Here is a 22,464-nt window from a genome sequence, read left to right as displayed (position 1 = left end):
ATCATAATGAGATACTGCCATCTACCAATAAGGTTAAAATGAAAACAAACACAACAGGCTGTTAATATCAAGTATTGGCAGGGATGTGGAGCATCTGGGACTCCTGAACACTACAAGTCCTTGTGCAATTAGTACAAATATTTTAGAAAATTGTTTGGCATTATCTACAAAAGCTGGACACACACCTGCCCTGTAATCCAGCCACTCCTCTCCCAGGAACAGATTCAACAGAAAAACATACATATGAACACCAAAAACAACACAAAAATGTTCATGGCAGAATTGTTTTTAATAGCTAAAAACTGGAAGCAATCTGAATGGCCATCAACAAAATGGGTAGATTATTGTATGTTCATGTAATGGAATACACACAATGAGAATGAACTATTGTTACATGCAATAACATGGGGAAAAAAATGTTGAGCAAAAGAAGCCAGATACAAAAGAGTAGACAGTGAGTGATTCTATTTATACAAAACTCAGAAGCAAGCAATGCTAAGCTATGGTACGTCAGGATTACAGCTACCTTGCAGGGAGGAGGAAACGACTGAGAAGGCATATTAGGGTGTTCCTGATGTTCCGTTTCTTGATCTAGGTGAGGTTACACAGGGTTCACTCTGTGTATATTCACCAAGCTGCAGTACCTTATGATTTCTGCATTTTTCTATGTTATGTTTAACTTATACCTGAAAAAATAAAAACAATTTAAAAGAGAGAAAAGCCTCCTCTCTGTAGCAAAAAAAGCATGTACAAATATTGAATCATTATGCTGTACACCTAAAACTAACATACTGTTGTATGACAATTATACCTCAATAAAATAAATAAATATATATATTTTAAAAAAGCAAACAGTTAATCCTTCATTAATCCAGTCTATTTGTTATGGTAGATCTCCATACAAATGGATATTCCTTATTTCTCTACAAGCACCTGGATTTCATCTGTGTATTACAGCAACTATGTGCACTATAGGAAGTTTACTCTGTGTGAAGTATAGCACCAATTTGCTTCACTCCTTAAAAAAATACTTCTTGAAGATGCTCTCATTCTGTGTTCCCAAAGGAAGGCTTAACTCCAGTCAATTCTCTCACTTAGACTTCCCCAAGGCCAACTAGCAGTAAGAGAAAAAGAAGACAATCCCTTTCTGCAATGTCCTACTCCAATAAAAGTGAGTGTCACCGAATAAGTCAATCCATTAGCCCCTACCACCAGTCCACTACGTACACTGTCAGGAGGCCATCAGTCTTACCTCCTTTGTCTACTTTGGCTGTAGTTTGTGGCTCTGCTGGATGAGCCTAACCATCTGGAACACTGTGGCTTCATCCTTCTAAATCAAAAAGCTCAACTGGCTTACCTTCTTTTCATCTTTCATATGATATAGTGGGTGTTTGGAGAAATAGCCATTAACATAAAGAGAGAGACAGCTGCATTTTGTTCTAGCAGAGAACTCATGCTCCAAAAATATAAAATACAGCTGAAGGGACCTTTAAGGTCATCTAGTCCAATTCTCTCTCTTCACCTGTGGGAATTCAGGGCCCTAAGGCTGCTACCTAAGGTCACACAGAGTACTCATCTCCTGACTTCAGGCCAGTACTCTTTCCACTCTTACCACAAAAGTTAAAGTTGCCATTAAGGAAAGAATGCTCAAATTGGAATCCTCTTTCTTATGGAACTTGTTGATTGTCATTCTGCTGAATCATCAATGAACCATTCCATCCCAACTGAGATGAGATACTGAAAAACATTTCCAAGCTATCTGTTTAATGTCAAAAAATGAATTTGCACTGTTGAGAGCAATTTATCAGTGTAACAGACATTAGAATATAAAACCCAAAGAAGGAAGGAGCTCTGGGTAATTAGTATTGTTCCAGTGGCAATCAAAGATTTTTAGGATGGTAAGATGAAAGGCCTAATATCCTGAGGTTGTTCTGAAGTTTTAAGAGAGAATAAAGTGGTAGAATGGTTACACTACAGAGCAAGTATTTAGTTCTTTGTAAAGGAATTGTCTGGTTTATAAAAGAAATAGAACTGCTTCAATTATAGCATGAAAACTTCCAAATGTTCTTGGGACCTTCTTTAAAAAATTTATTCAGAAGGGGTTTCTCCTTGTCATTCAGTCTTTGCAGCACACATATTCCATATTTAATTCACTCTCTGCCTCTAACCCAGTATTTTACTAATGTTCACATTCTAATCTGGGCATATATCCAACCCCTTGCTCCATGCAACACTGGAATAAACTTTAATATATTAGGAAATTAGAAAAATGAACAGGAGGGAAAGCAAATATATTTTCACACAAAGTACAGGATACAGCTGTGATCTGTCAAGCTTATGGGACTATCTCCTTAGCTAACAGCAAAGGTATAGGACTCCCCTTAGCTGAACAGGAAGTAGCAATCTACAAAGTATAAATGTTCCCAAGCCCCAATTCTATTCCCTTCCCTTCACATATTCAGCACACACTCACCCTTTGACCAGGCCTGTGTTGAACACACCCATTCAAATAGCCTTGATGAAGTGTCAGTAGTCTATGGATGACAAGTATTTTTGAGAGTCCACAAGAATAACCTTTAACCATGACGTCCCCAAATAAAAAACCTATGTTGGTTGTACTCTTCTGAGGAAGGAGGTTGTAGTAAGAATGACAAAACCAGCCTTGGCTCTCAAGAAATTCATATTTGTATGAATGATCCTTAGTTTCCCATTTCTGAAAGTTGTTTCCATGGCATCAAAATATAACTAAAAAAAAAATAGAATTTCCTTTCATATCCTTTGCAGGACACTATGTAAGCTCACAAACAAGACACCTAACGCAGGCCCAGGGCAACAGAGGTGGAAAGGGAGCGTTTCATAGTGGAGCTAACATGTGATTATAATATATAGAATTTTTATGAGACTTATAAATTATACATATTTGCTTTATAAATTATAATTTTAAAGGATGAGAGTTAGCCAAGCAAAGAAGCAGTGAGAGAGTGTTCTAGGCACTAGCAGCAGCATGAGCAAAAGCAACGGTATATCTGGGACCAATGATAATTTAGCAGTAGTACAGCAGATCCTTCCTATAGCTCCACTTCATGTTTTTTTAATTAATTTTTATTGGACTATAGTTGCTTTACAATGTTGTTAGTTTCTACTGTACAGCAAAATGAATTAGCCATACATATACATATATCCCCTCCCTTTTGGACTTCCTTCCCATTCAGGTCACCACAGTGCCATTAAGTAGAGTTCCCTGTGCTATACAGTATGTTCTCATTAGTTATCTATTTTATACATAGCTGCACTTTAGAATGGGTTTGATACTGAAAAAGTCAGTTAGCTGGATACTTGGATGCTGATTAGAGGTGCTCAGGTGAATCAACAGGAGATCATATTCCAAATGGTAATTCTGCGTATATAAATAAGACAGGCTCAAAACAAAGGAAATAGAGATATGCTCAAATGGGTGTGCTTAGAGAAGGGAGGAAGCGGTGAGCATTTTAACCAAGAAAACACTATAGAATTACTTTCAAAAGAATACCCCTTTTAATTGCTTGATTTTCCCAGCTTACCTTTTAAATCAATAGGAGGACAGCACACCAGTGTTGCCACAATCCTTACAAAGTGTTATCACCATGGGTCTGACACACAAAAACAGAGCTCACTCTCAAACAGGAAGTCACCATCTTGTCAATTAGATGGTACACATTAGAAATGAAAAGATCAGCTGTATGGAAAAAGCAATAAAAAAAACATATGGAATGGAGAAAAGGAACTCTTTCTGAGATTTTGCTCTCTGCCACCACAGGCTCCACAATTTATGAACAGCTGGGAAATTTCCTTTTCACAGGAAAAGGATGACTTCTTAGTTCACATTAAAGTGGAAATGACAAAAACTGACTGTATCACACGGAAAAAAAGGTGTTTCCTGAAGAAAGGAGACAGAGTTATTAAAACACACACATGCATACACACACACTCACACACACACAAAAAGCAAAATACATGAATAAAGCAAGCAGAAAAAAATCTTTTTCAAGAGATAAAGGAGAAAACAACTACACCAAGGAAATGTTTCACATAGTAGGAGTTAGTGGGATAATCATTTTGCCCCAGTGGGTTATCTCAAGTGCAAATAGGCTTAAGGGGAATGATAAGAACATATTTGCACTTTATATTCATGCAGGGATTTTTATACATATTTAAAAAAATGTCTAGTTTCAGTTTTTCTTCCACACACACACAAAAAGGATCCATGTTTCATCACTAACTTATCACAAGTTCTTATAGTTCAGATTATTTCAAAGAATTGATGCTTGAATGGTTTGTTCTTTAAATAAATTACACTAATTCTTAAGCACGTTCTTTCATTCAGCAAAAAGTATTCTCTGAGTGCCTACCCTGCACTAGATACCAGTTTACATGTTTGAGACACAGTGGAGTACAAGCTTCCTGCCCTCTCTGAACTTAAACTACTCACAACTGTGAAGGATATATTTTACAATTTTATTTTAAAATTGTACTGAATAGTAGCAGTGATTTTAAAACTTTACTGCAAAACAGAATCACATGAGGAGTTTTTAAAAATCCCAGGCTGCATCCCATTCCATTTAAATCAGAATCTTGGGGGTGAGACCCAAACATCAGTATTTATTTAAGCTTCCTAGATGACTTCAAAGAATACTCATATTTGCGTACCGGTGAACTAGCACATTGGTTCTCACTGAAGAAATGAAGATAAAAATAAAGAATCCCTAGAAATAGATTACTCTATGTTCTTCTCCCAATCCTACCAATCCAAAGTGAGAAGATTCATTGGGCGTACAGGACAATTTTCTTAGTGGGGAGGTGAGATCTACTTGCTATCCACATCAGCAACTCCCCCACCCCTCACTCTAGTCAAAATATAATTCCTGCAGGGGGGGCTATCAAGCTTGCCGTTTCTGCCTTCTGCTAGGACATCTGGGATAAGTGGGGACAAAAGAGTCATCTTGGAATATGCTGACACACATGAAGCATATAGGGGTGCTTCTATAATACGATAATCATAGCATAAGAATTTAATTGTTTAAAAAATTCTGCTTATTGGATAATTTTCTTAAATCTTAGGATCAAAAAGTCACACTGAGGTTCAAATTAGCAAGAAGGGGTTAGGCACCATTAACTCAAGTATATGTTTGAAAAAACAAAATAATCCAAAATCAAGATGTTTTGGTTCTCAATGGGAAGAATACAGGTAAAATCATTAGGAAATGCCCAAACCCAAAGGTAGGTATTATTAATAATGTTGTGGAATTAAAGGGAACAAAAGCCAAAAGACAGACAAAATTAAAGTCCTTTATAAAGCAAAATATAGTCCCTTTAATTTTCATATTTCTATATAAGTTTATTTAAAAAGCAATTTAAATTAACTAGTAAGAGCAAAATGGAACTAAATTTCTCACCATGAAAGGTCATTCCCTGCACTTAAATATCTCATAAAAGCTGATTTATAAAATTCTAAAGAGTTCCCATTCTAGACCTGCACAGATCTTTCCAGAGAATATACTTGATGATATCTTAAAAGTTGCATCTAGAAAGTCTGTCATTACCTAGTTTACAAGCCCTTGTGCTCCTCCAGTTCACTATATCCATCAGACTTTACAGCCAAATCCTTCAGGCATGTCTGATCCCTTCCTGGTTGTTTTCATTTCACATGTGAGTCACAAGCATTTCTCAATATTTATACCATGTGTTGTAATATCCACCATACTCAGTTTTTAGTATACATCTTTTCTCTTCGAAGTAAATATTCTAAATGCTTTAAGCATGTCCCATTAGTATGTCCCAAGAATGTACTTGGTAATAGTCCATGATTTAAAAATAACTATTGGAAAAGTAACATCATACAGACACCACAAAAATCACCATTTCTAAGATGGTAGAACCATTCATTATAGTATATTGCCTGTTAACCAAACAATACATTTAATCTCTTTTGACATGTTTATGTACAAAGTTCAACCCATGTTACAAAGAATACATTCCAAGTTGAAGACATCTTTCTTTCATCTATGAGTAGAGAGATAAAGAGATCTAGCGGCAAAAAACAAAGACACCTCTTGGTTAAGTAAAAATGCTTTCCCACATCTTTTCAAAGGAAGGAGAAGTTTCCAGAGCAAGCTATTAGGGAAAATTACTGGCAATTATTTTTGGATACATAACAACAATGTAATACACAGAGAAAAGTTAGTTGTCACATAATAACCAATTAGAAAAGTGTTGGGTGGGATGGGGTGGTGAAGGGGAGAGCTAGGGGTGTGAGGGAAGAAAATGCAAGTATCACAGATTTCTTAAGAGTCTGTATCACTGAGTGTCTACCCTCACCCCCACTCTTATCAACAAAGGCATCAAAGGATTTTGCAACCAAAGGAACTCTTGAGGAAACCATTGGAAATAACCTATTAACCACTGTTAATAACCTAGTGTTTCCTTATAACACTGACCACAGGAATCCAAACAACTTTCTAATAAAGACATGGGTCTGGAAAGAACCAAAATAATCTAATTATAATTCTATCTTCCCATTAGTATCGCCACTGTCCAAACAGTTCTTTTGGAAGCTGAAGAAAACCAATCAAAAGAAAGAGTTCTCCATTTGTTCTAGATACATGATGAGGGTACTTCTGAGGAAGGTGGGCTATAAACTAACTTCATCAAGTTTCACTTGGGAGGGGTTGGAGGGTTGGATTTTAAATTTATGCCAGTGGTTTTAAATTCAATACTTTTGTGAATCTATTCAGTGTTGACTGGATGAAAAATCTGATTTGTCCATTTCCCACTGCCTCTGTTAACTCTTGGTCAGAACAAATTAACACCCCAAACCACAAAGTGCATTTTTCACTTTCTATACCAAATCCTGGAATTATTTTGCAAAAAAATTATATTTCTTCCCAAAGCATAAGGAAAGGTATTCTCCTACTTCTAAAAATTGTATCTACTATTGTTTGTGAAGGGGGGAAAAATCCTCAACTTCAGCTGGGCTGTAACCTTCAAAATAATTTTAATTCCCAATATAAAAGGAGGTCAAGACTAATTTTTTTTAAACCTTTCTAGGTCTCACCTGTACTTTCCTGCTTTTTGTAAGTATTACTGTTTGTGCCTGAAATTGATCATTAAAGGAACCAGCTGATTAGAAAACATACCATTCAATCCAGGAACAGAAAGTTTGCAAATGCAAAATGGAAGTTACTCTGGTATGCAATTTATTCATGGAACTAATTATTTGAGGCTCATCAGAACCCTTCTGAATTATGTCAGCTCAAGGATTAAGGCTTTCCCTCCAGGTCTAAGCCTTGGAACAGAGGGAGGGTGACAGTTATGCAGCTAGTCATCTCATTAAGAACACTTGGGATTGTGATGTGATTTTTGGATTAATGTCTTTGTTGATGTACAAAAACCTGTTTGCAATTCAACAGCCTTCAGGTCATAAGCTCGTATGCTACCACAGGCACTATAATAGTCTGCATGTTTAGCTAGGCCAAAAGATTTCATAGTGGTTAGCTTGGATTTACAATAAGTGTTCCATTTTACCATTACTGTCTAATTCCATTAAGAAAATTGGTATAATGCGCTTTTATGTCATCTAATAAAACATACTGTGCAAAGAAAGTCTAGATTGCAAAAAGATTACATAGCTCCTTTTATGTACAGTGCCTTCTAGTTTACAATACACTTTCCTATCTATTGTTTCATTTTATGCTCAAAACAACTCTAGGGGCTTCCCTGGTGGCGCAGTGGTTGGGAGTCCGCCTGTTGATGCAGGGGACACGGGTTGGTGCCCCGGTCCGGGAAGATCCCACATGCCGCGGAGTGGCTGGGCCCGTGAGCCATGGCCGCTGAGCCTGTGCATCCGGAAGCCTGTGCTCCACAACGGGGAGAGGCCACAACAGTGAGAGACCCGCATATCAAAAAAAAAAAAAAAAAACCTCTAAAATTATACCTCCATTACACAGATGAAAATCTATCAAGGACACAGAGTTAACAAATAGCATGATTAGGACTGGAATCCAAGTCTTCTGATGCCTACCTCTTTATTCTTAGGCATACTTTAGAAACAAACTTTCAGCATATCTGTTTTTTAAATTAAGGTTTCCTTAGACTTACAATATGAAAAATCAAGTAAAAATAATAAGTTATTAACATTGTAAATATTTATAAAGACTTGAACCTTAGATAATCCCATCACCCCAATAATTTATATTGTGAAATTTTTTCAGTTTTGTTTTATTGTGATAAAATACACGTAACATATAATTCACCCTCCTAACCATTTTTAAGTGTACAGTTCACTGGTATTAAATACATTCATAATGTTATGCAACCATCACTACCATCCATCTCCATAGCTCTTTTTGTCTTATAAAACTGAAACTCTATCCCAATTAAGAAATAACTTCTCATTTCCCCTCCCCAGCCCCTGGTAACCACCATTCTACTTTCTGTCACTTCAAGTGAAAATTGTAGAATCTCATATAAGTGGCATCATAGAGTACTGGCCTTTTTTTGACTGGCTTATTTCACTTAGCATAATGTCCTTAAGGTTCATCCATGTTATAGCATATGTCAAAATTTTCTTCCTTTTAAAGGGTGAATAATATTCTATTGTAAGAATATGCCATATTATGTTTATCCATTCATCCACTGATGGACACTTAGGGGCAAACCAGATTTTTGATTGACTCTGCCAAATACGGAACACTGTACTCAGCACTTAGCCCCAAATACACGTATTTTAAAGCAAAGTAATGTTCAGGAAGTACCACATGTAGTATCTCTGAAATTAAGGGTAAGAGTGATAGGCAGCTGAGTGGTCTATGTAAAGACACTGATTTACCACTATTTTCTACATCCACATAATGCCAAAATAATTCAGAACACTTGGGCAAGAAGTTCAACAGTTCAATCAAATACTGTGAATACATCTGCCTGGATGGGCTTTCTCCTGTTTCTTGTCTTTCTGGTATTTTTTCCAGTTTGACATCATGTCAATCAAGGAAGATTTCAGCAGCATTATAACAATTAATACTATTGGGAACTCACAAGATGCTAAGCACTTTACTTGGATTTCATTAAAGAATGAGAAAATTAGCTCCAAAAGACCGGCTTTCTTCAAGGTTTTGTCACAAGTTGGGTGGTAGTTCCAGAATATGAATCTAGGACCTCTAACTCTAAATCCAGTGCTCCATCCATTACACACAAATAACATTAGCATTATCTGATAGTACTAAAATATTTTGTGACTAAGAATTACAGCTCTTACATTTTATACTACATTCTAGAGTTCTGAAAATGTATTATTATAAAAACCATGCTCATATTTACATACCATTCCCCAGAAATAAATTTAATCACAGTTTCTGAGGTTTCCTTTCATACATTTTCTCAGCATATAGAAACAGAAACATTCCTGTTCACACTTTTTTTTAAGAAAACCTCATATTATATTATATATTCTGTTCTACACCTTAGTTTTTAAATTAATAATTATGTAATGGACATTATATTCTAAATCGGTATAAACAGAATGATGCCATTCTTTAATAGTCACGGTGAATGATTATGCCATCGTCATCCCCCATTTTCCGGTTTTCTGTTTTTTTTTTAAATCATAACCAACTCTGCAGTAACACACATCCTTGTACATATGACTGCACACGTTTTGGACGTAAAATGTAAGGTAAATTCCTAGAAATGTCATTGATGGGTCAAGGGTTAGGGACATTTAACCTCTGATAAATATTGACAAATAACCTTCCAAGAAATTTGGACTTATTAACAGTCTCATCACCACTGTATACATTAGAATTAAAGTTTCACTTATAATTTCTGTTTCAGGGGAATCTTACTCATTTCTTTACTCAGTGAAAACATTAATGCTCAAGGAAAAGGAATCAGTGGTTCTATTAACTTTCCTGCAAGATTAGACTACTAATTATCAGTGAAGGTTCCGTTTACTGTTTCTAAGTAAAAAAAAAAAATCAAGCTAAAAAAACAAATAATTCAAGTACATTCTGTGATATAAACTTTGCTACTTTAAATTTATAGAAAAAGAATAGTCTTGGTATTAGAGCATAGCACTTGATTCTAATAGAGTATTACTAGAAATGCTGACATAAAATACATCTAAACACCCAACAGTGACCTTATAGAATCCAGATAGACAGTTTCTAATAGTAATAACCAAAAAGATAATATATTGAGGAGTGCTCACTGAAAAGTGAAAAGCTTTCATATTTCATATTATTTGCCATAAAAAAGAAATATTCACATTAAGTCCAAACAGAAACTGGCATTATTTAAATTCACCTACCTTAAAGTGAATCTAAAAGCATCCTTTTTATTACTATTGAACTAAATGGGAAAATGTAGAAAGACGACTAATGGTAAATTGTTGAGTTTAGTTTTCCCCCTTCTGCTATGACCTTATGCTCTCAGCCATCTGGATTGTATTTACTGTCCTATTGGGAAGCTATATTTGCTCACTAACAAAAGTAAAAGCTCTTATCTTTCTTATTGTGTTTGCACAGTTATTCCCATGTGCCAGGCCAGGTATTCTGCCCACCTCAGAATGGATTCTTTAAGGCCTCATGATTATTTATTAACGCAACAGACTATGCTATACTTCCTTACAATATTGTTGTTTCTGCACTACAGTTGAACAACGGTTTCTCTAAGCTGTAAGGAAATTCCTCTGTCCTACTCCAACTTCTCCAGCAACGCTGTCACTGTAAGGGCCTTAGTGCCTGTGATAGTTAATTTTATGTGTCAGCTTGACTGGCCACAGATGTCCAGATTAAATGTTATTTCTGGGTGTGCCTGTGAGGGTGTTTCTGGATGAGATTAGTATTTTAATCAGTGGATTTAGTAGACTGCCCTCCCCAATGTGGATGGGCATCATCCAATCCTGTGAAGGCCTGAAGAGAACAAAAGGTGGAGGAAGGAGGAACTCGCTTTTCTTTCTGCCTTACTGTTTGAGCTGGGACATCTCATCTCACCTCCTGCTCTCAGACTGAGATTTACAGCATGGGCTACCCTGAGAATTTTTAAATTAAAAATTAACTTATTTTTAAAATAACTATACTTCAAGAACACTGCTCCTGCCATGAAATTCCATTCCCCAACACCCCTCTGTCTGTTCTCTGTATTTATGACTGTTTCTGTTTTATCTTTGTTCATTTGTTTTGTTTTTTAGAGTCCACATATAAGTGAAATCATTGGTATTTGTCTTTCTCTGTTTGACTTATTTCAGTTAGCATAATACCCTCTAGGTCCATCCATGTTGCTACAAAGGCAAGATTTCATTCATTTTTATGGCTGAGTAATATTCCATTATATAAACATTATATATATAATATGTATAACATTATATATATGTGTGTGTGTATGTGTGTGTGTGTGTATATATATATATATATATATATATATATCTCAATATACCAATCACATCTTCTTTATCCATTCATCTATTGATGGGCATTTAGGCTTCTTCCATATTGGCTATTGTAAATAATGTTGCAATGAACATAGGGCTGTATATATATTTTGGAATTAGTGTTTTCATTTTCTTTGGGTAAAGACCCAGGATTCCACCGTCTTTAGGATGACAAATACTTCATCTCAGTAGTCATAATTTGTGACCTATGGACAAGTCTTATGGCATATGGTAAATATTACTTCAGAATCATACCAGATCTCAGCAGTTCTTGGATACAAACTCCATAAAACAAACAAAAAACGGGACACATTATCCTGGATTATGACAGTATTTCAGGTTTTACTCTTTTCCAATTTTAAACCAATATTTTCAAACCAGTATTTATTTTTTAAAGATGTTGGCGGTAGGAGTTTATTAATTAATTTATTTATTTTTGCTGTGTTGGGTCTTCGTTTCTGTGTGAGGGCTTTCTCTAGATGTGGCAAGCGGGGGCCACTCTTCATCGCGGTGCTCGGGCCTCTCACTGTCGCGGCCTCTCTTGTTTCAGAGCACAGGCTCCAGACGCGCAGGCTCAGTAGTTGTGGCTCACGGGCCTAGTTGCTCTGCGGCATTGTGGGATCCTCCCAGACCAGGGCTCTAACCCATATCCCCTGCATTAGCAGGCAGATTCTCAACCACCGCGCCACCAGGGAAGCCCTCAAACCAGTATTTTATAATGCTTCATCAAGCATTATATGTATGAAGTTCTGGAAGCACAAACATAAAAATATATGATTCTTACTGTCAAGAAGCCAATGGTCTAATAGATCAGAAGACACAATAATACAAAATGATAAATTCCCGCATAAGGTCTCCCATAGGATATACTCAAATTATGAAGTCTAATTTCTATAACCATAGGTTTCCTTTTTCTACTAAGTATTTAGCAAATTTTCTTATAAAAGATACATAGGAATATCTTCTCTAATTCTCATTCCTTCCAAACCAGAAAAATCAATCCTTCCTTTGAACTACCACAGCTGTTGAGCTGTACCTTCTTACCACTTTGTACTTTATACCATAATTACTTAAGTACACAGCATGTCCTCTCCAAGCGACTTGATATTCCTTGAGGAAAGAATCTACTTCTGATTTATCTTTGTATCCTGTTTAAAATATTAAAAATATTTTAAAGAATTAAAGTATTTATTGAATGAAGAATTCAGAACCCCATGAAATAATTTGAAAAAAAAATCTTAGTTTCAAGGGATTAATGTAGCTTTTAAAATTTCCTAGTCTACTTTTTTTTTTTTTTTTTTTTTTTTTTTCGCTCCGCGGCATGTGGGATCTTCCTGGACCAGGGCATGAACCCGTGTACCCTGCATCGACAGGCGGATTCTCAACCACTGCGCCACCAGGGAAGCCCCCTAGTCTACTATTGAGAGAACTTATTCAGGGGAAAAATGTGGCTTCCAACGGTGATATTTTTTTCCGCCTCAAAGAAAGATAGGTTTTTTTCACCATGTCATTCTTCCCAGGCTATTCATCCTTGGTTGAAACATAAAAATAAAAAATCGGACTAATTTAACCATAAAAATAGAGTAACAGCAAATGAGTAAGTAAAATATCTAAACACACTCAAATATAACTTACACAGTAAAGGTAGAAAGTCATAAGGAAAGACTAGCTATACTTTAAAAATAGGGTTGTTAGAAAATACTAAGGTGGGGGATCAATTTCTTTACATGATAATGTTATAGCTTTCTCTGAAAACATTAATTCAGATACAGGTGAAAATAAATCCTCCTTTCAAAAATATACATGTACAGATTTGAAAAGTTTCTACTGCATGATTTCAAAATATCAAAAAACTTGATGAATATATTAATCTTATTTTTTTTAGTGCTTAAAGTTATTTCAGGAAAAAAAAAATTCATCTGGATTTAAAGGCTAAGACAACCTCAAGTAAAGTTACAGTTACTACAAGAGCAGAAAGTTATGTCCACCTGTAAAGAGCAAGCAGATTGACTAAAAACTGAACTGGCCCAACAATCATACAGACCAACGTCTCCAGCACACAACTGAAGTGCAAACAAAATTACTATGTCCTCCCTAGGCTATGCCACAGTCTAGAAATAAGTTTTTAAAATCAACATTCTTGACCACTGAACCAGGATTAATCATTACTGGCCCAGTGCATATAATTTGACGAAAAGCTTAAATACATAATAATTCATGAAAAACAAAATAAAAAGTGACCCATTTAAACTCTGAAGTAAAAAAACATGCATTCTACTTTTTTTCTCAAAGTTTTAATAACTACTTTAGATCAAAATTAATTTAAATTTTCTTTGGTAGGTATATAATTTTAGACAAAGAACAAAATCAAGTTGTTTTACCATTAGTGGAAACCTTCTTATGAAATAACTGGATGATGGAAATTGTTGAAGAAGTACTTATTTGTAATTACCAGGATAATTAGATTTGGTTCCTGAGTTTAAGACGTGAAAAACTGATGGAAAAAATTACCAGACAAAATAAGTTATGAGTAAGATTACTATTAATATTGTATTACTGTGCTAAATCTAAATTAAAATCCACATTACATGTAATTCCAGAATATTCCCTGACTAATAATAGCATTATTTTAATTGAAATGAATTATTTTTTCTCCTTTTAAAACATGAGGTTTTTCTGTAAAAAGATTTGTAGGATTATTTCTCACATAGGATTTCTCTTATAGGATTATTTTATTTATAGGATTTTTTTCTAGTTCACCTAATATATATTCCTAAACACCTCCAAGTCACTTGGGCAAGACCAAATTTGACAAACACGTTGCCATGAACAAGCAAAACACTTTTGTACTAGTCAAACCTTCTGAATGCCTGGGCTCTTTGTAACCTTCTGGCTCTGCTTCCCTCCTGAGATGATAATATAGAATGTTTGTATAAACTAACTAATAGTTATTTTAATATACTTGTGTTTTAAATCACCTTATTCTTCTTAATGTGGTTTCTAGTTTGCCCACAGCATAGGCAACTGTTTTCTAATTATGACAAGCTCTGATACAAACAATAATAATGCCTTTAAGAAACAACATTGCTTGAAAACTACGACAGAATTCCTTACCTACAATGATCTAATCACAAAGTATATTTTCAAAAAGAATGAGGTCTCCTTTTGCAACATATAAAGTCATAAAATCTTCGAGGAGAAGATTTTTCTAAGATAAGGAATTTAATACAGGGCTCATGGATCCCAAGAGCTTCCATGGATGAACTTCAGAAAAATTAATTTGGATTCTCTCAAATTAAATACAAAATTATATGTGTACTTTTCTGGGGAGAGTCCATAGCTTTCATCAGATTCTCAAAGTGGCCTGTGACCTCAGAAGAGTTTAGGAAGTGATCTAACTAGATTGGGAGTTTTAAGTATGGTTTCTTTGGTACATGCCTATCAACTGTGAGGTTATCTATCACGAGTAACTTCTTGCTGATTTAAGTACTCAAGTTTGTGAAATATTTGCTTTTTGAAATATATAATGGAGCAGACCTAAAATTATATTTATATTAACATAACTCTCATTTACTTGCATTTCTTATATGACAGAGAGACTCAGAGCAATGAATTTGACCATAATTCTGAGCACACTTGTAGACATGTGCTGTGCATGTGAACATCCTACGTTACACATAATCCTGCAGAAAAAAGCTTGAGAATATCTGATTTGAAGCAATTCCTCATTTTATAGATGAAGAAACTTAGGCTCAGAGATTTTAAGTGATTTGTTCAAAGTCACAGAGGAGTCCTGGTACTTCTCCCTATGTAACCTCAAGTAGGGAGGGCTGGGATTAGAACGGATCCCTACAATGGCACTTTTTAGGCTGGATTGTAGCTATAAAAAGAATGACTTTAGACCTTGGTATCTGACAAAGTTCCATCCTGGGCATACTTCTTTCACTCTCACCTTCACCTTGGACAACCTCATCTGCCTCCCACGACTTCAACTATCACTCTCCTCTCTCACTCACAAATCTCTATCCCCAGTCCTGTCACACTCCTTGCTTGCACTCCAGATCTATAGGTCCAGCTGCTCACTTTATATCTCCGACTGCTGTCCAACTCTCAACCTTCACATGTTGAAAAATCAAACTCCTATTTCCCACACATCCTTCTACAGAGACAGAAGAGATCTTTGCCACAGTTTTCTTTCTCTATGCCAGAAACCCCAGAGTTTCTTTAACTGGACCTTTACTTCCTACATCTGGGTAATAACCAACTCCTTCTGATTTTACCATTTTTCCTCTCAGGGCTTTTCCTCTCTCTCCCTCTCTATCCCTGAGACTGCTGATTTATTTCAGGTACTCATTCTCTCTCTCCTGGAATACTGTAATAATTTCTTTGCCTTCAAACTTTCATTCCTCAATCTACTTTCAATATTGCTGCTAAAATGAGATTTTTTAAACCAATCTGACCACATCACTTCTTTTCCCATAAATTCTTCAATGGCTCCCCATTTTCCAAAGAATAAAGTCCAAATTCCTTAACATGGTAAGTAAATTTCTCCATGATATAATCTCTGCTATAAATTACTATCTGCTTTATACTGCAATGAAATACTGAGTACTTAAATTTGCAATTAACTCCTAATTATGGATAACCATTAAAAAATTACTGTAGAAGTATACATATATCAACTGGTACATATATTAATTGGTTGTAGATGTGTGCTATATAATGCTGCCAGTGTGAATTTGTTCAATCATGTTTCAGGTAAGCTGGCCCATTAATCACCTCTCAATCTTGGCAAAAGTGTTACATGATCTATCTTCACTATGTAGAGAAAAAAGCTATATCACATTTTCCCACTGAGTGTATTCTCATCCAAAGCTCACTCAAACAAGCATTGCTGGCAAGGTCTAACATCTCTTTATAAGATGAAGGTTGGAAATCTGTGAAAATATTAACTTCCCTAGTGATTTACCTAAAAACACCATTAGTATTTGTGGTGGGCAGCCTCTAAGATGGCCCCCAATGAGTTCACCCTCCTGGTGTGCACACTCTTGTGTAGTCCACTCTCACACTGTATTATGATTGGCCTGAGAAAGCAATAATAGCATATGACAAGTGATGGTATGCCTGCAAGATTAGGTTATAAAAAGACTGTGGCTTCCATCTTAGATCCTCCCTGCCCCCCGCCCATACCCCACCCATTCATTCTAGGGGAAGCCAGCTGCCATGTCTTAAGGACACTCAGACAGCACTGTGGCAAGGCTCACGTGGCAAGGAACTGAGGCTCCCATCTTGAGGAACTCAGGTGTGCCAACAACCAAGTGCATGAGGCTGGAAGGAGATTCTCCAGCCCCAGACAAGCCTTGAGATGACTGAAGTCCCAGCCAGCAGCCTGACCGCAACCTCAAGAAAGAGCCTGAGACAGAACCACCCAGCTAAGCTGTTCTTGAATTCCTGACCCACAGAAACCATGCAATAATAAATGTTGTCTTGAACTGCTAAGTTTTGAGGCGATTTGCTACATGGCAGTAGGTAACTAATATACAGTATTTTGCGTGTTGCTTATTTTAACATCAGAGAGTGCTCATGTATGCTTTCCTCTTGGAAGCAATGAGGCACACAAATTCTTTACCCATCTCTAATATTTTACCAGAAATTCCTTAAAGCAGCATTTGTCAAACTTGAATAATATACCAACTTTTAAAGGAAAAAACCCAAACACTAAAAAACAGAACCAAACATGTGACCTTATGATTTTGTCCCATCATGATTAGAAGAATGTATAACTTTCAGCCTCAAAACATACAATAGGGAACGTTGAGTAAATCAATATATAAATAACCCTGGCCATATTTTATCTTCTAATAATAACTTTACTAATTTTATTGATTTTATTAAAATGATTCATGCACAATGTTAAAATTAAAAACTACTAAAACATTTCTGAAAAGTTGATAAAAATCACAAATCTAACAACTCAGAGATAAATTACTGTTAACGTTTTGGTAAACATCCTTCAAGCACACATAAGGATATCTATCTCTTCTTATACAATACACATTCATATATTCAGTTTTACATACTATATATGCTACTCTGAAACCTAGCAGTCTCATTTGTTGTGACATCTTTCTAAGCAAATAAAGATCATCATTGTTAACAGCAGCACTGTATTCCAATGCCATATGTACTTATCAAAAGTTATTTGATCAGTTCTTTTCAAACAAATTCAGGGTTTTTTCCTAGTTTTTCACTATTTTACAGATATAATTTTCATCCTTATGCATACAACTTTTTACATGTTTGCTCTGCTCCTGAATTCTTTGGAGTAGGATTTAGTCAAAGAGCATAAAACATTTTAACACACACGCAAACCTTCAGAAAGTGTGCATCAAGATGATGTGCTTTTAAAGAGCATCTAGAGTACAGCAGCTATCTTTCACATCTGTTTAAAAACAACACTTAATAATGGGATAGTTTGTAAGGGCTGCATAATATTCCAGTAGTACTTAATGACTAGGGGCAAATGATAAGCAAACGTTTTAATAAACAAGATACAGAATTGTTTTTACACTGCTGTCCCAAGTTTGAGCACTAGTTCTTAAAAGCTTCTATGGGTTCCTTCATTGTCTCTCTCTTCCCTCACTTACTGGTCAGTTGCAAAAGATCCAAGATCCAGTGCGAGATCCAAAGGCCCTGAGGGATGGAGCCACTGTTTGGATGGGCCTGGATCTCAGAACCACCCCTCTCCCCATTTACACTGAACTACACATAGTGAAAAGTAAACCACTGCATTAAGTCACTGAATTTTGGAGATGTTTATAAGCACCGATAGCCTACTGTAATATATTAGGCTCTTTCTGTGGGATGATTTATTCCTGGTTTTTATTTTCTAAATTGTATCTGTTTTTCCTAAACATTTTACAATGGGCTTGTATTATTTTTACAGTCAGAAACAAACATTATTAAAAAAAATAAAATACACACATGCACATAATATATGCTATGATATGGCAGTAATTTCTTTGGATTTACATAATTTTTAAATCACCAAAAACATTATGATTTTAAAAATAAATATTATATGCCATTAATTTCTTAAGAAGCTGAACTATGTGGCTAGTTACTGTCTCAGTATGCCACAAAATTTCCCTTCATGCCAGTGTCAAAGAGCAGCAGAAGCCCTGCAGCAAGACGGAAACAGTGGTCAAGTGATTTGTAAATGGCTGGCTATATGACTATGACCTTGGGCAAGTCTGGGAAACATTCCACTTTCTACCATGTCAAGTGAGAAAGCTGAACCAGATGACCTTTAACATCTATGAACAGTTCCTTGCACGTAGCATTTTCTTACTTTCTTATGATGCACCTAGTGCTCCTATAACTCTCCGTCCCCCGGAAACCCACCTGCTCGTTCTCAGAACTCAGTACCTGGCCATTTCTGAAAAGCAAAAAAGCACGAGTCCCATTAACCACGGGCCAGGAAGGGAGTGAGATAACAAAAGAATCTGTATTGTTTGCAGCTAAAGCAACAGTTGCTTGAAGAGGGATAGTCTGATTCTCCTTACTTAAATTCTCACTCCAGCAGGCTAGTCGTGACACTACTTTTGATTGCTGGGCAACGACCTGCACACCTCTCTAAGAAACTATCCTCCTGCCTCAAAATGCCAAAATGAATTTAGAAGATCACATATATGACAGTACCGCAGAGAGTGGGAATCATCTATTTAAAAGCTGAAATGAATGGTAACTACACTTATGGTGATCACCTTGTAGTATATTCAGATGTCAAATTATAATGCTGTACACCTGAAACATATAAAAAAAGAAATATAGGTCTTTCTTGAAAGGACAAGGAGTATGGAGTTGAAGCAGCACAGGTGATCTGAAGCTGATCACGAATTTCGTGAAGTCTATGGTAGAACTTAAGAATGACAAGGCTGTCCCTGAAGCTTGAAGCCTGGACATGGCAGTGCAAGCTGAGGCCCCTGTGCCGGTGCTACAGAGCCCTTCCCTAGCAGTGAAAGTAACACCAATCTCCTTGGACACACCCAGTGGCAATTGCCTAACAAGTCATTCCTACAGCTATTACTGCAGCTCTATGGAATTACCTTTTGTTGCACACACAGTCAGGCTTCCCAGCATGGCCCAACCCTGGAGGCTGAGCAGGATCCACTCCCGGCAACCAGCTCATAGACCCAGAAGCTCAACCCCACCTCTCAACGACTAACTTTTTTGCCTTTTCTCAAGCAGGGGAAAAGCACCTTTCTTATTAATCTCTCTAAACTATAAAGGACCTTGTTGATGCTGCATATACATGACTCAGGAAGGCTACTTACATGACTTTTGCCAAAAGACTTTCTGGTAGAGCCTATGCTGGGGAGCAGTCCGAGCCTTCTATGGGTGGAGCCTTCTCTGGGGTCAGCCTTCTCTGGCCAGGGGGGTTTTAACGTTCCCCTGAAATAAAGAGTCTGACCCCATTTTTGATGTTTGACTAATTTTTCCTCCCAGTTTTATTGAGGTATAATTCTTATTTTAAAAAAACTGCAGGGCTTCCCTGGTGGCGCAGTGGTTGAGAGTCCGCCTGCCGATGCAGGGGACACGGGTTCGTACCCCGGTCCGGGAAGATCCCACATGCCGCGGAGTGGCTGGGCCCGTGAGCCATGGCCGCTGAGCCTGCACATCCGGAGCCTGTGCTCCGCAACGGGAGAGGCCACAACAGTGAGAGGACCATGTACCGAAAAAAAAAAAAAAAACAAAAAAAAAAAACTGCACATAATTAATGAATACAATTAGATGAATGTGGATGGATGTATATACTCATTTTCCCCATAGCCAAGGCCTTTTTTTTTCATTTTTCCTTTTTCCTTCTTTTAGGTTGGGGTTCTGTTTTACCTTGCTGTTGTTGATTAATTTATATTTTTGAATTTTATTTTTTTTTATACAGCAGGTTCTTATTATCTATTTTATACATATTAGTGTATATGTCAATCCCAATCTCCCAATTCATCCCACCACCACCCCCTATATTTTTATTTTTTCTAATAAATCTTTTGTTTTTCTAATTTTATTTTATTCTTTATACTTTGTTATTGGTCTGCTCCTTTTGACTTGTTCCTGACCCCCCTTTTTTTTCTTTTTTCTGTTGTGGTTTTGTTTTACCTTGTTGCAGTTGTTTCAATTATATTTTTATTTTTCCTAATATATTTTTTTCTCTCTCTAATTTTATTTTATTTTTTATTCTTTGTTATTGTACTGCTCCTTTTTTCCTTTTCTTTTTTCTTTTTTTTTTTTTTTCTTGCTGTGCCATGCAGCTTGCAGGATCTTGGTTCCCAGGCTGGAGTTCAGGCCCGAGCTCCTGTGGTGGGAGCGTCGAGAACAAACTGCTGGACTAACAGAGAACCTCAGACCCCAGGGAATATTAATCAGAGTGAGGCCTCCTGGAGGTCCTCATCTCAGCACCAAGACCGGGCTCTACAGAGACGAACAAAACAATAACTGAAATTAAAAATACTCTAGAAGGAATCAATAGCAGAATAACTGAGGCAGAAGAACAGATAAGTGAGCTGGAAGATAAAATGGTGGAAATAAGTGCCGGAGAGCAGAATAAAGAAAAAAGAATAAAAAGGATGGAGGACAGTCTCAGAGACCTCTGGGACAACATTAGATGCACCAACATTCGAATTATAACGGGTCCCAGAAGAAGAGAAAAAGAAAGGATCTGAGAAAATATTTGAAGAGATCATAGTCGAAAACTTCCCTAACATGGGAAAGGAAATAGTCAATCAAGTCCAGGAAGCGCAGAGAGTCCCATACAGGATAAACCCAAAGAGAAACATGCCAAGACACATATTAATCAAACTATCAAAAATTAAATACAAAGAAAAATTATTAAAAGCAGCAAGGGAAAAGCAACAAATAACATACAAGGGAATTCCCATAATGTTAACAGCTGATCTTTCAGCAGAAACTCTGCAAGCCAGAAGGGAGTGGCAGGACATATTCATAGTGACGAAAGGGAAAAACCTACAACCAACATTACTCTACCTGGCAAGGATCTCGTTCAGATTCGACGGAGAAATCAAAACCTTTACAGACAAGCAAAAGCTATGAGAATTCAGCACCAGCTTTACAACAAATGCTAAAGGAACTTCTCTGAGCAGGAAACACAGAGAAGAAAAAGACCCACAAAAACAAACCCAAATCAATTAAGAAAATGGTAATAGGAACATACATATCGATAATCACATTGAATGTAAATAGATTAAATGCTCCAACCAAAAGACACAGACTGGCTGAATGGATACAAAAACAAGAACCTTATATATGCTGTCTACAAGAAACCCACTTCAGACCCAGGGACACATACAGACTGAAAGTGAAGGGACGGAAAAAGATATTCCATGCAAATGGAAATCACAAGAAAGCTGGAGTAGCAATACTCATATCAGATAAAATAGACTTTAAAATAAAGACAGTTACAAGAGATAAGGAAGGACACTACATAATGATCAAGGGATCAATCAATCCAAGGAGAAAACATAACAATTACAAATATTTATGCCCCCAAAATAGAAGCACCTCAATACATAAGGCAAATGCTAACAGCCATAAAAGGAGAAATCGACAGTAACACGATAATAGTGGGGGACTTTAACACCCCACTTACACCAAGAGACAGATCAACCAGACAGAAAAGAAATAAGGAAACACAAGCTTTAAATGACACAATAGGACAGATAGACTTAACTGATATTTTTAGGACATTCCACCTGAAAGCGGAAGAATACACTTTTTTCTCATGAAACGTTCTCCAGAATAAATCACATCTTGGGTCACAAATCAAGCCTTGGAAAACCTAAGAAAACTGAAATCGTATCAAGCATCTTTTCTGACTACAACACTATGAGATTAGAAATCAATTACAGGAAAAAAACAGTAAAAAACACAAATACATGGAGGCTAAACAGTGCGCTGCTAAATAACCAAGAGATCACTGAAGAAAT

The 22,464-nt window shown here is 36.5% G+C and overlaps 1 protein-coding gene across 7 annotated transcripts in view; it reads right to left on the bottom strand.

Annotated features, from left to right (window-relative positions):
- The window catches only part of ADD3 (adducin 3), a 125,434-nt gene that overhangs the window by 69,395 nt on the left and 33,575 nt on the right, over positions 1–22,464 (bottom strand). Inside the window, exon 1 of one of the 7 annotated variants that reach the window (XM_028481151.2) lies at positions 527–622. The exons of the other annotated variants lie outside the window; for them this stretch is intronic. The gene's annotated coding sequence lies outside the window, so the exon portion shown is untranslated. Of the gene's footprint in view, positions 1–526; positions 623–22,464 lie in introns of those variants that run through there. 7 annotated transcript variants of the gene reach the window in all.

Source organism: Physeter macrocephalus, chromosome 20, assembly GCF_002837175.3.
Source record: "Physeter macrocephalus isolate SW-GA chromosome 20, ASM283717v5, whole genome shotgun sequence".
Taxonomy (NCBI): domain Eukaryota; kingdom Metazoa; phylum Chordata; class Mammalia; order Artiodactyla; family Physeteridae; genus Physeter; species Physeter macrocephalus.
Note: the sequence above shows the minus strand (reverse complement) of the source record. Positions and strands in the feature narration are given on the sequence as shown.